The sequence below is a fragment of the Tachysurus fulvidraco genome, chromosome 17, assembly GCF_022655615.1.
Source record: "Tachysurus fulvidraco isolate hzauxx_2018 chromosome 17, HZAU_PFXX_2.0, whole genome shotgun sequence".
Classification (NCBI taxonomy): domain Eukaryota; kingdom Metazoa; phylum Chordata; class Actinopteri; order Siluriformes; family Bagridae; genus Tachysurus; species Tachysurus fulvidraco.
In genome coordinates, this window is record NC_062534.1 from 4,608,007 (window position 1) to 4,625,120 (window position 17,114).

Here is a 17,114-nt window from a genome sequence, read left to right on the forward strand (position 1 = left end):
CCTGGAACTGGATCACTGGATCACGGACTAGGAATTAAATCAGTTAAAAATTCCATCCCTCTGTAATGAAGGTGATACCGTAAGAGAATAACATGGAAAATTCAAGGGCTTTTCACATTGAGCTTAACTCAAGGTTATCGACATTCTAAATCTCGCTTTTAACTCCAGATAGAGAAACATTTCACAAATCAGAAGTGGGGTTAATGTGGCTTTTTACCCAGGGGTACCAAGCAGGATTCTAGTCTTCAGTTTAATCTCCAAACGTGTGCAGTATGAAAGGATGTGGTGTTAGAATGTTACGTATCATGTGAAAACCAGGACAGAGTTAACAACACAACCAAAACCGCTCGGCGGCGTCAGTCGGCAAAACACTGAACATCATCAAATACGTGACATGGAAATTGTATAGCGAAAAAGATTACAATACTGTAAATGATATTGGTACCTGCTCGGGTTTAGAACACCAGACGTCCATTTTTTCTCTCATCGATATGAAAGTATGCTGTATTTATCCCATCATGGTGGTTGATGGTGGTGCAAATAGACCTGGTCATAATGTTGGAAACACCAGATTATGAAGAACCAGGATTAATTGGTTAACTCCTGGTATAATAGTAGCAGTGTTTGAGAAACCTTGAAAGAAACCAGACTCAAAAGGGAACCTCGTTGTCATTTGGGTGATACTATAATATAATTTATTATAAACACCGGAGACTTATGTGAGACAAGATTACCCAGGATTCCGTTATATGATGTTTACGATCAGCTAGGAAACTATTTTAAGTGTGAACTGCCCTTGAGATTATAGTGGGCACCAAATCTTCGAAAATTTTATGGTTTAAGACTGGAAAATGGCAAACATTTAAAGAATATTTACATGTTTTTACTTGTTTCTACTTTTATTTACACACTCCAGACTACGTTTCCATGGCAAAAGCACAGCAACAGTAATGCAGCTTGACGCACTGTTCTGATCAACTGGAAAATTTTCAGTAGCCATTAAATATTCATTCATTCATTCATTTTCTACCGCCTTATCCGAACTTCTCGGGTCACGGGGAGCCTGTGTCTATCTCAGGCGTCATCGGGCATCGAGGCAGGATACACCCTGGACGGAGTGCCGACCAATCACAGGGCACACACACACTCTCATTCACTCACACACTCACACATTATGGACAATTTTCCAGAGATGCCAATCAACCTACCATGCAAGTCTTTGGACCGGGGGAGGAAACCGGAGTACCCGGAGGAAACCCCCGAGGCACGGGGAGAACATGCAAACTCCACACACACAGTGCTAACCACTAAGCCACCGTGCCCCCGCCATTAAATATAATAAATGTTACTAAATGATACTGTATATTCAGTATGTATAATATTTATATCTTAGAATGTTTTTTCTCTGGAAGATTTTTAGTAAAAGCCTTAACCAAACGTTTTAATTCAGGGGCCCAAGCACGGGGATTAGTATCTGAACATTTCATTACCTACTGTGTTCTCTGAATGCTCACCAAAGTGAAAGTGGACCAGCAAATGAAACTCATTTATTTTTTTCAGGACGCAATTTTCACCACAGGACATTCAGCACCTCCTCGGCTCCTGTGTAATTGAGAGAACAGGCAGCGTTTACCTGTGATGACTCCAGTTATAACCTAATCAATAGCCAAGAATGTTGATGAAAGAAATTTTATTTTAATATTGAACATTACCTCCAAATAAATAGGCGGAATGTGTAATTGGAATGTGTGATGCTTCTTTCTTTTTAATTTCTTTTACTGCTTAGATTGAGCATGGGTCCTGTCTCAGGTCATGATGATGAGTGCACGTTGTCTATGGAGAGGTTGTTTTATGGAGCTATTATGGCTGCCAGGGTGGCACGCACACACACACACACACACACACACACACACACACACACACACACACACACACACACACTTTTAGACTCAGATCCAGTGGGGCTCCTGCCATTATTCAGAGTGATTGTTTTCACATCTCATTTGTCAAGAGTGCGCCCTTGTTATGCCAAACAATTCCCAGTCAAGGCATTGATTTATTACAGGCTACAAATCCGATCTTTCGTACAGTAATGTGCCTCAGCCATGCGTCCTTCGAAAATCTGAGTTCATCTTTACGTCCAGGCCTGTGACTAAGAGGCAAATGACATACGGCTTTACCGCTCACCCTCAGCAAAAAATAAATCTATCATAATTCGGAGCACATCATGCTCTATGCCTGGCAAGCTACGGAAAAAACGTTGGGCCGAATCTATTAAACGATTCAGAGTCAAAATTCTAAATATATAAGCTATAGACTTATGAAAATATTCTGCAATACCTTTAAAATGAAATATAACACCTTAATAAAAATTATAAAGAATATAATTCAGATTTTTAGATGATTTTTGATGATTTATCTAACAGCACTGTTGAGTCACTGAATCTGATTCGTTCAGACAGTGTTGATTCGTTTACTAGAACAGGAGCTCTGACGGATATATTAATGAACTCTAATACGAAAAGGACATAATTCCAGCTTAATAATAAACAGATTGATATTCTTTTTGTTGTTTATAAGACAGGAGGATATCACGATGCAGTTTTCTGAAAGGAGTTTAGTTTATTGAACATTTATGAAATTAGACTCCAGTGTTAGTAAATCTATTCAATTTCAAAGCAGATTTATAGAACATAGGAAACATAATATAAAAAGATTAATATACAAAAGTTCAAGATTAATATTAGACTTATATTTAAATGTGTTTGTATTTATCCCTAATGAACAAGCCTGAGGTGACTGTGGTGAGGAAAAACTTCCTTAGATGGAAGAAACCTTGAGAGGAACCAGACTCAAAAGTGAACCTCATCCTCATTTGGGTGACACTGGTGACATTTGGGTGTAATTATAAACTGTTATAAACACCAGAGAGTGTTATTATAAATAATATCCTTTATACTGTCATACACAGTCTGACAATTGTGTATTGATTAGGAGGTTAGTGTGTGTATTGATGTAGTTGGGATCTTCATTTTGAATGTACCAAGTCCTCATGAAGTGGAGTCCAACTGGAGCTGGTACATCTCTAGATGCCTCAGGATCCTTACAGGGTTGATGCCTCTTCTCACCGAAGGTCCGAAATCTTTATGAAGAGGAACTCAACTGGAACTTGTACAATCGCTCGATGTCTCACAATGGGTATAAAAAAAGAAGCAAGTCTTTAAGTCTTATAAACTTAAAGAGAACGACAGAAAGAGAAGCTGGAGACTTAACAACCATTTACAGCATATATAATTACAGGTATTAACTATATAGCTAGGTGAAAATGACATTAAACATGTAAAAACTATATGTAAATCTTTAATATTTTTAAAAAAAAAAAAAAAAAAAAAAAAAACAATAATACTACAAAGCTACAAAAGCACAATTTTCTTGGCTTTCTAACTGTGTGATTAGCAGGCATCTGCTAGCTAAAATTAGCAGCAGAGATTAACTCCCACTTGCTTTAATAGTTCCCATGTCAGCAAATGTTATATTATCACCTGTGAAGGATTTCATTTTTCACAGCTGCCATTTGAAAACTTTTTCCCAGTTGTGTGTAGCGTACGGTATAATTCAGAGATCCCTCACAGAGCTAAATTAGCAGAAAACATTATACACATACACTGTACACCTAAAGAAAGAAAAATCATGGATCAGAATAACAAGTTCAAACAAAGATGTATATAACTCCTACATTCTTTGTACTCTTACACATTTTTTTTTTTTTGCATGTTTTATTCAGTTCGGAATTATAAAAAATCAGGGCTGTCAAGTGTCACGTATTGAGAGTGACAGTCACGCATTTGGGTCTTTTATCACGCTCTCCGCCACACATCCTATTTCTCACGCAGAAAAACTGACTACTATTTATCATATATTTAATAAGTCGCAGCGCCCAAAATGTATCAGTCCGCATCGCTGTCTCTATGGAACCGGGCAGGAATCAAGTGCGTCTCCCCTGGAGTTCCTGGAGTCGAGCCTGACACTTATCAGCCAGTCAAAAAAAGAGGCTACACAATAGCCAATCAGAAAATAGCATAAGTAGCAAATCTGGGTAAGATGTAACACAACAACCAATGAAAAAAAAACATTCATTAGTGAGCGTTTTATATGGGAGCAACATCACAAATGATAAAGGAGTCCAAAAAAGGCAACAAACACCTACAATAAACACCACCAGTCATAATCTCTCTCTCTCACACACGCACACGCACACACACACACACACACACACACACACACACACACACACACACAAATTAATAAATGAAAATTAAACAAATACTTTGTCAGTGATCCTTACCAAACACAACAACTCCCCATTATTGTTTTTTGTTTGTTTGTTTGTTTGTTTGTTTGTTTGGGGGGGGGTGCTGGGGGGTTGGAGATGTCACACTTGCCTGTCCTGAAAACTTGAGAGCCCTGAAAAATATATGTGAGAATAATATTTAATGCAGAATTCTCCCAGCTGTGTGATGATTGATGGCTTTCTTGCATGCAGTCTGTTTTAAATCACCACACAGGATCTCAGTAGGATTTAGATATGGACTTCGACCAGTCCAGAATTCTCAGTTTTCTACATTTCAGCCAGTCCTTGATTGATTTACTGGAATATTTCTGTCGTTTCAAGGTCCAGTTCAACTTCAGCTTCAATTTTTCGACCAATAGTCTCACACGATCTTCAAGCACCTTCTGATATAATGTAGAATTCATAGTGGATTCTGTGATGATGAGCTGGAAAGGTCCTTCTGCAGCAAAGCATCCCCAAACCATTTACAATTCCACCTCCATGTTTCACAGTTGGTATGAGGTTCTTTTGCTGAAATGCTGTATTTTGTTATGGTGTCCGAAAAATTTTTTATTTTAGACTCATCTGTTCAAAGCACATTTAACAACTAACAGGAGCTTGCTATAGGTCCCATAATGATGTTTTAAGGTTTTTGATGACTTCTTTAAGCATCTTGCAGTCTGCTCTTGGGGTGAAATACAAGTTCTTTTGAGATCATTTTATATCCCTTACCAGACTCATAATCATCAACAATTTTCTTTCTAAAGGCCTCAGAGAGCTCTTTGGATCTCCCCATGGTGATAGCTCTCAGTTCAACAATTAAGTGCAAACCAAACCAAATATGTGAGGTGTAAATAAGACAAGCCTTCTTCAAAATGTTCTGTAATAATGTGCTAATAATTTGCACCTGATGTGATACACCTGTAGGTAATTTTATCCAGTGCATGTGTCCTTACTTTTTCCTCGGGTTAGTTATTTCCATGTGAAACTCATAAGCAGCATGTACGTGGCTTCTAGGCTGTAATCTCTTACAACACATTCATACTCACTGCAGCTCAGTCTTTATCTGAAACAAGAGGAACACCGGTTCTATTGCGACAGCACAAATAGTTCCTGTCGAAAGGGACACTGAACACAGGTTACAAAACAAGACAATTTCCACAATAGCTGGAAAAAAATGACCTCATCCTTCTGTAAAAATGAAATGAGACAAGAGCTCAGCCTGTGGCTAAGTGCTGCAATTTGAGTCCGTATTCACAGTGCGTGTGCGGTCAGGTAAGGAATAGCATGACATTCTATTAGTATTTATTACCTACAGAAATGTTAGAACTTTAGATTGAGCTACATGTAAAAGAGCAATGTCAGTCAAATGTCCTGACCCCCTGCTTTTTCTTACAAGAATGTCACATTTTGCCAAATGAGTCTTGAGCTATAAAATGATGGATTTTTACTTAAACTGTAAACGAACCTCTGTTGGAGAGCAGTATCCTGCCGTACTGCCCCTCATTCGCTTTGCAACAGATGTTCACAGAAGCACGGCAGTGAATGTGTGAATGATTGAGCTGTGTGAACGAGCAGGTGCGAAGGGGCGTCAGGAGCACTCATCTCTCAGGAGAGACGTTCACGGCTCCGGCTTCAAAGTGGCAGCATTGAAACGCTAGAAATGGGCACTGCGTGTTTCCACTGCAACTCACCCACCTGCACAAGAAAAGCAGGAAACACCACATGAAAGGATTTTGTAGCATCAGAGAGCCCTCTCGAGTCAGAGAGGTCAGGGAACGTGCCGTGCTATCGTCCATCAGAGACGAGGCATGAAAGGGGACCAAAATGGAAGGATTGAAGAACAAAACACGGAGGTTTCCGTGCCATTTTAGCCGATTGCATGTGCGAAGAAGGAAGAAGAGCAAACAGTCATCATTTCCACCAATAACGGACGGTTAAAGATGGAGCAACGGCTCGGTTTTTATTCAATCAGAACTGAAATATGGGTTATTACTATTACTATTTCTATAGCAGCTGTCATCTGAACTGCATTGTAGCAGTTTAAGACTTGGATGCATTCGATTTCCTTTTTAGAGCTCATTTAGAGTTTTGGTTAACAGATTCAACTAGACCTCAATATAAACTCAAAATACTATTTATAATTCAAGTCCAGCGTAAATGCTTCTTGGCTAATATGAGTGGAACCTGATGCAGTTTTCTGGGATTGTAACTCATCCACCTCAAGATTCGATCGCCTTTGTTTCGGTTTCAACAATTTTTCTGATGGGGTTCTGCTCCAAGCTTCAGCAGGCTAGAAAGAAACACGTTATGTTAGTTCAGTTGTAAGGTGTTGAGTCAATACTGTTGATTACTGAAGATATACTGTAATAAATATATAAGATAAAGTATGTGTGTTAAACTGTCATGAACTAAGCAAACTTTTAGAAAATAAAAAATAATTCACTTCATAGCAAATATATCGATATTGATAAAGTGCATGTTGTAATAGGAAAGTCTTCTGTTCTGTTATCATGGGGTGTTGCTTTGTTTTGTTTTTACTTTTTTTTTCTTGATTTAAAAATTCTGGCAAAAAAATTATTACAAAATTGAAAAATGAAGTTAGACCATCATTAATAGTGTACATAATGTTTTTTATTTATAATTTTTTATATTCATTAATTTGTTTGTATACTCTCACTCACTCACTCATTTTCTACCGCTTATCCGAACTTCTCGGATCACGGGGAGCCTGTGCCTATGACAGGCGTCATCGGGCATCGAGGCAGGATACACCCTGGACGGAGTGCCAACCCATCACAGGGCACACACACACACTCTCTCATTCACTCACACACACACACTACGGACAATTTTCCAGAGATGCCAATCAACCTACCATGCATGTCTTTGGACCGGGGGAGGAAACCGGAGTACCCGGAGGAAACCCCCGAGGCACGGGGAGAACATGCAAACTCCACACACACAAGGCGGAGGCGGGAATCGAACCCCCAACCATTGAGGTGTGAGGCGAACGTGCTGACCACTAAGCCGCAGTGCCCCCCTTGGTTGTATACTCATTTGTTCATTTTATTAATATTAATTTATTTCTATTTTAATATACATTCTCATTCCTAACTGGGTCTTTCTAAATTAAAATAAAAAACTCAAAAAATCTTTCTCAAAATTAAAGCTGTTCTCTCTCTCTCTCTCTTTCTCACAGCAGCTTTAACCTGACATCAATTTCACTAACTCCACGTTCCCGCCGGCTGTTTTAATTACTGTCTCACATGACAGTCTAACAAGCCACAGACAGTCTGTAATGAGACAGTCTAAGACATGTAAATAATGCTGACATTTAGCACGAAAGATTTTTTTTCTTAGCAACTCAGCAAAGCTTTGGATCTTGTCTACAGGTCAGATGGGTTATTGGAGATGTGACCGATCATCTCTATGGACCATACATACTGTACTGTATGCTTTAATTAGTGAATCTGTGTATGAAGATTGAAAGTGTTCTTGGTTCTGCATTTACCTGTCAAAATAACTTTTAAAGAAAAATTAAATTAGGCTGTCAAGATAAAACCAAACTGGTTAAAGTTTATTTTTAAGGGCTGTCCTTTATCATTTCATTCATCTACTCTAAATCTTGTTTTTTCCTTAACTCAACATGACACAAAATGATACCGTATTCACTCTCAGACAATTATCCGATGAATACAGTCTAGACTTGGAATTATTGACCCCTTGCTTAAAGCAGTATCTATCTTCTTTCCTCCGATTTCACTGATGAAGAACTAATACAGCTCTAAGTACCTTATAAAGTGGTCATTTTACCTGAACAATGTTCTTACAAAAGTCTACATCAAATTTTACCTAACCTCCAGGTTCACATCATCAGCAAGATTATAATTATACCTTTAGATCATCAACGATGTAAATTGTACCAAGGACACAATAATTACTTATCATTTCTTACCTGAAGTACAAAAGAATTAGAAGAAGAAAATAGAGAAATATTCAACGTCTTTAATTATCCACTGTGTGAGGGTGTGTGTGTGTGTGTGTAAGTGTGTGTGTGAGTGTGTGTGTAAGTGTGAGTGTATGTGTGTGTGCCACTAAGCACATTAATCATCTCTTACTCAACTCTGGCATTGTATCTAATATCAGTCTTGACCTCTTGATGACTTATTGATTTTTATTCCCTTTACTTCAGCAGACAGACATTTGTATTCACTTTAACTCAGAGAGAAGCGCAAGTCTTAGTCCATGAAGACTAAATTTGGATGTCAACTTGACATAAGAGGTGACAGAAGTGACAAATGTTTGTGTTATGACATTTCCCAGGCTGATTCATTGTAGAATTTCTTGACAACTGACTGTTGTGGTTTCATGGTTTGCAATGGTGACTGTTGGGGGGACTGAAGCCTACAGAAGCCCAAAGAAGCCTGAACATTTACATTTCTGTCATTTAGCAGACATCCTCCTCCAGAGTGACTTACCTTTTTTTTATTATTTCTATAACAGCAATTAAGGTTTAAGGGACTTAACAGTGGCAGCCTGGTGGACCTGGGATTTGAACTCATGACATTCTGATCAGTAGTTCAACATCTTAACCACTAGGCTACTACATCCCACTGTAGAAGCTAAACAAGCATATAGAAGATTTTAGAAGACTAAAGAAGCCCAAATAAGCCTACAAAAGCCCAAAGAAGCCTAAAGAAGCCCAATGAAGCCTAAAGAAGCCCAATGAAGCCTACAGAAGCCTAAAGAAGCCTATAGAAGAGTAAAGAAGCCTAAAGAAGCTTATATTAGCCCATAGAAGTCTATATATCTTTATAATAGCATATAGAAGCTTATATTAGCTCATCGAGCCAATAGAAGCAAAATTTGATGCATTCTTGAAGCCAGCTACTAATCTTGCCTTAAAAACAAACTAAAAATATGTATTTACAAAATTTTCAATGGACATGTCACAAAGCCACTTACAGGAGTATAAAAATTCAGAATAAAAGTATTAAAACTTAGATTCATCCCTAGAGAGGCAAGCCAGAGCCAAGAGCGGCGAGGAAACAATCCCTGAGTCGATACGAGGAGGAAACCTCGAGAGGAACCAGACACTCCTTCCCTTTGTACCCATACAGTGTGTTGATAAATGTCAATCACCATAAACTACTAAGCGTGTTTACGGCACAGGATGATTTGTGGCAAAGCTCACAGAGGGCTAAAAATGAGGAGTAAACACTGAATTCAGCCACAGGCAGAAGGGCATGGTTCTTTCAGTAAGCCACGCCTAGCGCCCCTAGCACACACCGCTCAAAGCCCTGAGATCAATGCTCAGTCAGAGCCAGAATGGGGAAAGAGATGTAACACTTGTCTCAGGATGAAAGCACAGAAGGGTGGGAGCTTGAAACCCTTGATCTGCCAAATACAACAGAGAAACTGAGAGTGGCATATGAAATACCGTGCAGAAGAGCAAGAGCAGAAGAAAGAAACACACATCTGATAAAAAGAAAGTGGGCTTGACAGCCAGGACCTTAAAAAGGTCTACAGACATAATGGACTTTTACGACTTTCTCTCTCTCTCTCTCTCTCTCTCTCTCTCTCTCTCTCTCTCTCTCTCTCTCTCTCTCTCTCTCTCTCTCTCTCTCTCTTTTACTGACCTCAGAGGCATCCCGAGTCTTTAAAGCCACGATCTGAAATCCACAAATTCTTTTTATTACATCCATCATCTCTATCAAGAACAAATCACATCTCTGTGAGGAACGCTTTAGCAGTGCCAATGGATGGAAGCAGAGAAAAAAGAAAACCGTGCCGATTAAAGATGATGGAAAAATAGGAACTGACTTTTACATCAACGTCAATTACAATTATTTCTATCCTCGGTGTGTACACTGAGTTGTCCATTTATAACGAACAAAGTTCTAATATATAATAAATTCTCAGCTCTCAGATCTTTCTCTCCAAAATCTATAACGTAATACTGTATGTTGTACGGTCCAGAAATATTGGCACCCTTTGAGAAACAACCAGAGATTTTTTTTTCTCTCACTATTGACTAATACTTTTTTTATTAAAAAATTATTGCAAGTATTTTCTCTCTTTTTTGAAAAAATATCGGCACCTCTGTACAGTACAATATTTTCAATGAATACACAAGGTTATCCTTTCTTTTTTTTTTAAACTTCAAAACTCATTACATGCGCATTTTATGTTCTCAAGGCAATTTTCTCGCATCGTTTTTTTTGTTGTTGTTGTTGTTGTTAAACTTATTTTTCACATTTTGTGCATGTATTTTTTCACGTGAGAGAATATTATCCATGATGTCACTCGCCTACATGACACGGAAAACATTAACTGAAAAAGCAAACTTATCTATATGCAGACTTCCAGATCTATATCCGTAAGTGACGTGACATACGGCTAAGTATGATGAACCATACTCGTTCTCTGCATTTGACCCATCCAAAGTACACACACACACCATTAACACACACCCGGAGCAGTGGGCAGCCATTAATGCTGCGGCGCCCGGGGTGCTCAAGGGCACCTCAGTCGTGGCCGGCCTGAGACTCGAACCCACAACCTTAGGATTACGAGTCAGACGCTCTAACCATTAGGCCACGACTTGCCCAAACTCCAACTTGATCCTAACGCATCATAAAGTTTCTGACGTCTTTCAATTTGCAGTTTTTTTTAGCCATGTGTCATTGTTTAAAAAGACAGTTTCACGTTAAAAACTGGGATAATTTCACACAAAATACATTCACTGATCAATGATCTTCCAATGATCGTCATGAATGTCGTTCACACAAAAGTTCCTGCACGACACTAAATATCTGCAGCGTTACATTTTTCAAATGCTTTTAAAAAAAAATCATTCAAATCAGAATGAAAAATTAAAAATTTCATGCAGTTCTGCAGTAACCAGTCTGAAATATAAGATCTATAAATACATATTTTAGAAGAATATTTACAATAAAATGAAAAAAATCATTATTTCAAGCACAGCTAACTTTAATTTTATCTAATCAGGGGTGATGTTTCCTGTCCTGTTAGCATCATTTAGCAAAAAAGGGTCAGTCCCTCCGATTTACTAGCATTGCTCAGCTTCATTCACCATCTCTCAGAAAGAGTTAGATACACATCAAGACTCTTTTCTCTTCTGTTGCTGAGTCGGTGGAATGAAATTCCCCTAGATGTCCAAACAGCCGAGTCACTAACTATCTTCAAATGACTGATGAAGACCTACTTCTTCATGAGACACTTAAACAGGGTGTATCCTGCCTTGATGCCCGATGACGCCAGAGATCCCCGTGACCCGAGAAGTTCGGAATAAGCGGTAGAGAATGAATGAACGATTCAATTCAATTCATTTTTATTTGTATAGCACTTTTAACAGTGCACGTTGTCTCAAAGCGGCTTTACAGAACATAAGAAATATAGTACAAAAAGATTCATATAAAACAAAGATTAATATTATACAAAAGTTCAAGATAAATATTAGACTTATATTTAAATGTGTTTGTATTTATCCCTAATGAACAAGCCTGAGGTGACTGAGGCGACTTTGGTGAGGAAAAACTCCCTTAGATGGAAGAGGAAGAAACCTTGAGAGGAGCCAGACTCAAAAGTGAACCTCATCCTCATTTGGGTGACACCGGAGGTTTGAATATAAACTGTTATAAACACCAGAGTGTTATTATGAATAATGTCCTTTCTACTGTCAGATACAGTCTGACAATTGTGCATTGATGAGGAGGTTGTTGTCCTCAAAGACCACATGGAGAAAAAAAATACAGAGCTTTTAGTTAATCGTATCTTTAGTCAGTAATCTAGTGAACCGGTGATGTTTTCATTGATAGAGATTTTTTTACGTCACACCAGATAAGGGAGTCTGCCAAATGCCATAAATGCATTAAGGGCCTTACTTAAAGGGCCCAACAGGGGTAGCTTGCTAGTTCTGCGGCTTCCCAATTTGGCAACTTACTAATTTCTAGTTCTGTATACATAATAACCTGATAAGCCTGTATGTATGCAGCAGACACAACCTGTATGTATATCAGCAGACACAATGCTGGCAGTTTATGAGGTGTACTTCTGTAGCAACCTATAAACTGGCACCCCTGCGTAACTGGCCATTAAAATGAGTGAGTGGGTGCTGAATGAATCATTTCAGTCTTTCTCTTTTCCTCATCTAGCCGTTAGCCAGCAGACTCATTAAATCTGTCAAATACTCTGTGTCGCCTGGCAGACTTCCTGTTCAGTGCTTAAGACCTTAATGAATACCTCGGCCAGTGTTTAATGAGAGCCTTATAATGATTCCTGTGCTAAGTGCTTGGTAGTGTCAAAGCTGGGAAGAAAAAATGTTCAGTCATTATGGTTATGGGAGGAAGTGAGACAAGTCGCAGGAGTCAAGTAGTAATCGTCAGATAGATAGATAGATAGATAGATAGATAGATAGATAGATAGATAGATAGATAGATAGATAGATAGATAGATAGATAGATAGATAGATAGATAGATAGATAGATAGATAGATAGGCTGTTGCAGTTACTACAGTCATAGTGACTGCTACAGGGAATGAATCAACACGGTACACCGAACGAACACCAAAAATTGCTGGATTTCTGACTCTCTAAAAGACAAATTTCGTTCTCGTTAATCCTCCTTGCTCTTTTTTCACAGCCCATTAAGAGTGTGTACCCAGCTTTCTCTCTCGCTGAATGAGTCTCTTCTCCCAGTCTGTGAGCAGAGGTGAGGATTTGCATTCACAATGTAATCTGGCAACTGCAAGTAAGCTTATTAAAAAAAAAAGAAAAAGCTCTTCTTCAGGAGCACAGCTTCTCATCACGAGTTTCAACAAATATTTTGGATGTTTAAATCCTTGTTGCTTATTTGTTCACTGCAGTTGAAGAATCTATTAATGCAAGCCCATGGATGCAGGCTAGAAAAAAAAAGTAGTCATGTGTTTGCTAAAATATTTTGGGAAAAAAATGAAAATGAAATAATAAGAATAAATTTTAAAATAATATTAACCTCACAGATAATAGTCATTTTCAAAAAAGTCTCTTGTATAAAAATAATCGAATTTAACTAAAATGTAAATAAATATTATACAAATAAATCAAAATAAAATACTAATAATTGTATCATTTATTTTGCAAATAAAATGAAATGAAAATATTAGTCAAATATAAATAATATATTAATTTATAGTTATTCATTAATAATTTAATAACTTATACAAACATATTAATAATGAATAGTTATTTGTGATTACTGATGTATGTCATTAATATTAAGAAATAACAAAATAAAAGCTTATTGACTTTCTTGACACTCTCGATAGTATTTTCTCTTTTCCTCAAAATGGTCTGTAGCAAAACATTATTGATACAGCTTTCAAAATTTCCTGGAAAAAGAAAAAAGTCACAAATGATGAGCAATATAGTCTGTAAGCTAATGAAAATCCACCAAGAAATGAAATGATTCAATTCCCAATATGTGAATGTAACAAACAGAAAACCGTTCATGAATATTAATGACACTTTGACACTTCAGAGTAGCTTTAGGTTTAAGCATATGCTTAAGAAAGGACTTAAATCGACATAGTTTTCAATCTAAATATCTCCCATGTGACATTTAGGCTTTGCCTTTCAGTGTGTTTCCTGCCAAAGAACTGAATGGGATTCATTATAATTCATGAACATGAGGTCCTCAGAGGCGTATCTATCAGCCATGAGATCTTATTATTAGCCATGACAGCATAAGACAAGCTGACAAATACAATATGACTAATGAACCAGGCCACCAGTATGGCAACGACGAGCAGGTCCAAATCTGTGACATTTCCCAATATAAATTCATCACAGGTAGAAAAATATGAGGTTTATTTTGCAGAGATGGATAAATTATATTCTTATTATCCACTACAAGATCCATAGTCCACTCCAAGATCTTCAGCATGCTGCTAGAAACCTAACTGACTTGAATAAAAATGGTAGCTAACGAACGAGCTCTATGTCTTTTCTAAGCAGGAGTCCACAGAAGATGAACATTTTTCTGTGATATTATAAGATACAATTCAAGTATTTTTTCTTGTGAGGCATCTGAGCTACAGGTGGAGCTCCATTACTGCCTTTATTTATGAACTTTTGCTTGCTTTGCTTGGTTTTGTCTGCTCTTACATGATGCTGAGAAGGACATAGGTCACGTTTATATGTTTATGGATTCATCTGGCAAACCAGTGTGTGTAGTGGAGCAGATGATTGGATTCAGGTCAAACGACACACTCTATAGTTACCACATAATATTTATTTTTTTAATTACGCTAAAATTACGCTAGTGAGTAGGTTTTCTTTTTCCAGGGTTTCTCTACTTCCTGTTTCACAAATTTCCCCTTTTCTGCGTGCTTGTTGTTTGTTATAGCTTGGGAAGTCGTGGCCTAATGGTCAGAGAGTCTGACTCCTAACTCTAAGGTTGTGGGTTCGAGTCTCGGGCCAGCCACGACTGAGGTGCCCTTGGGCAAGGCACCGACCCCCCGTACTGCTCCCCGGGCGTGTGCACTTTGGATGGGTCAAATGCAGAGAACGAATTCTGAGTATGGTTCACCGTACTTAGCCGTATGTCACGTCCCTTAGTGTTGTCTCCAGCCCTGCTCTGTCACTGTTTTGTTGTCTGACTGTGTTCACCTGTTCTGTGTCTGTTCCCTTTTTATTTCTTAGTTACAGTATTTTCATGTATAACTCTATTTTTTTAGTTTCCTGTTTATTAATTATGGACTGTATTATTCTCCTTGCCCCTGTTTTGACTTTTATGGGCACTGACTACAATTCCTGGAATGTCCATAATAAAAAAATTAATATTACTTTGAGTGTCCACGCTTGTGTCCTGCCTCGTATGAATCCGTGTGTTTATTGAAAAATGTAAAAAATGAATAACAGACCTAATCTTCTTGTCCCACACTCCTGGGCTACAGATTTAGCCACCCCTAAAATAGTTAGGTAGCTTGAATCTAGATCTAATAAGGTTTAGTCTTAAAATATTAACTACGCCTTGATTATTTCATCACTTTTCGAGCATATTTCTCTGAAATCTAATCACATTCTTCTCACTTAGAAGAAGTCCAACAAACGTTGTTTGTAAATCAGTTTGTAAGTTCATTGCCCATTCTACCCAGCAACATCTGCCATCAGAATGCTCTCAAGCTTTCCGACAGTAACGGTGCCACTTGCCTGCTTGGAGAAAATTCATAGCCCCTAGGACGCATTAGCAAAATGTGCAGACAGTTCAATGATTTCATGCCTGCATACATTTAACATCTTGACACCTTAATTTCAGTAAGGTGCATCAGTGGACCAATGAGAGTGCAACAGAGGGTAATGATGGATGTGCATTAGCATAAGGATTTGTGGGCTTGCGTGTGTGCCTGAGCTACACAATTTACAAAGACTAATGGATGCACTTATCACTGTAAACAAAGCACTAATGTGCAACCAGTCCTTGCAAGCTCTAGTTCATTTATGAAGCACCATCTCACACAATTTATTAAAAAAAAAAAAAAATCAGCTATTCTTATTCATGAAAATTACATACTAACTACAATATTTATCACTTCACCAGCTTTTCATTTCCCTGCATGTTTGTTTTGACCTTTAATTGACCTGTTTTGACCTGTTTTGTCCTTTGACCATGTTTGTTTTGACTCAGTACCAAAATCTGGAACTTTCCACCTCATTTTTACCTCATATATCTTTTTAAAGGTCCCTATCTTTTTTTTTTCCTTTAGTGCCTATTCTTGTCCCGGAATTAATTTGCATCAATTTGCCAAATCTAAAGGTCGATCAAGATCAAATCTGACATTTTGTGATAATAACTGTCTCATAACATTCTTCAGAATTCACCTGGTGGGCCATAAGTGCACAATTACAATCCAAATCTTTAAACACAACAACCAACCCAAACAGAACACACAACAGCATTAACTCAAAGCACCAAATCTCAAGTGTTTGTTACTGATTGGATAAAACATATAATTCCCACAAAGCTAAAATAATTGCCTCTTTTTTAGTCTGTTAACCAGTCAGCCTCGTTAAAGCCAATATTATGCCAAACATGTGATGTTCACTGAGCATAAACCTTTCTGTTTTAATGTAATGTTGATGTGAGTTTGATTTTGCTGACATGTTTTTTGGGTTGTTGGTAAATTTGTTGTGTTCCAGAATTTGTTCTGTTTCTGGTTTTGCTCACATTGATGTGTTTTTGGTTTTGTTGTGTTTTGTTGTTTTGTGATAGTCTTTATTGTTGTGTATTCAGACTTGTGGTGTATTTGATTTGTCTCATGTTTCTAAAAGTGCTTTCGTTTTTTGTTTTTTTTGGTTTTGCTGTTGTGTTTTCAGAATTTTTGCATTTTTTAGTTTTGCTGTTGTGTTTTCAGAATTTTTGCGTTTTTTATTAGTTTTGATGTTGAGTTTTCTGAAACTTTTGTTGTGTTTTTGGTTTTACTGTATTGTCTTATGACTTGTTGTGTTTTACTCTCATGTTTCCGAACGTATTGTTTTTTGTTTGGTGATGTTGCACATTCTGCATTTTTTCTTGTCTTTTTGTTTTTCTGTGAGGGTTTTTTGTTTTGTTTTGTTCTGCCTTTGGGTGGTATCTTCTGATTTGATTAGCTGTTTATTATATTTTGCACTTACGATTACCGTAACACACCGTACCAAAGCTACTCTTCAGCATGCATTAGGCACATGGCTAGCTTTATTATTTCAGACCAGATCAGAGTAGACTGGGATGTGCTGCTGA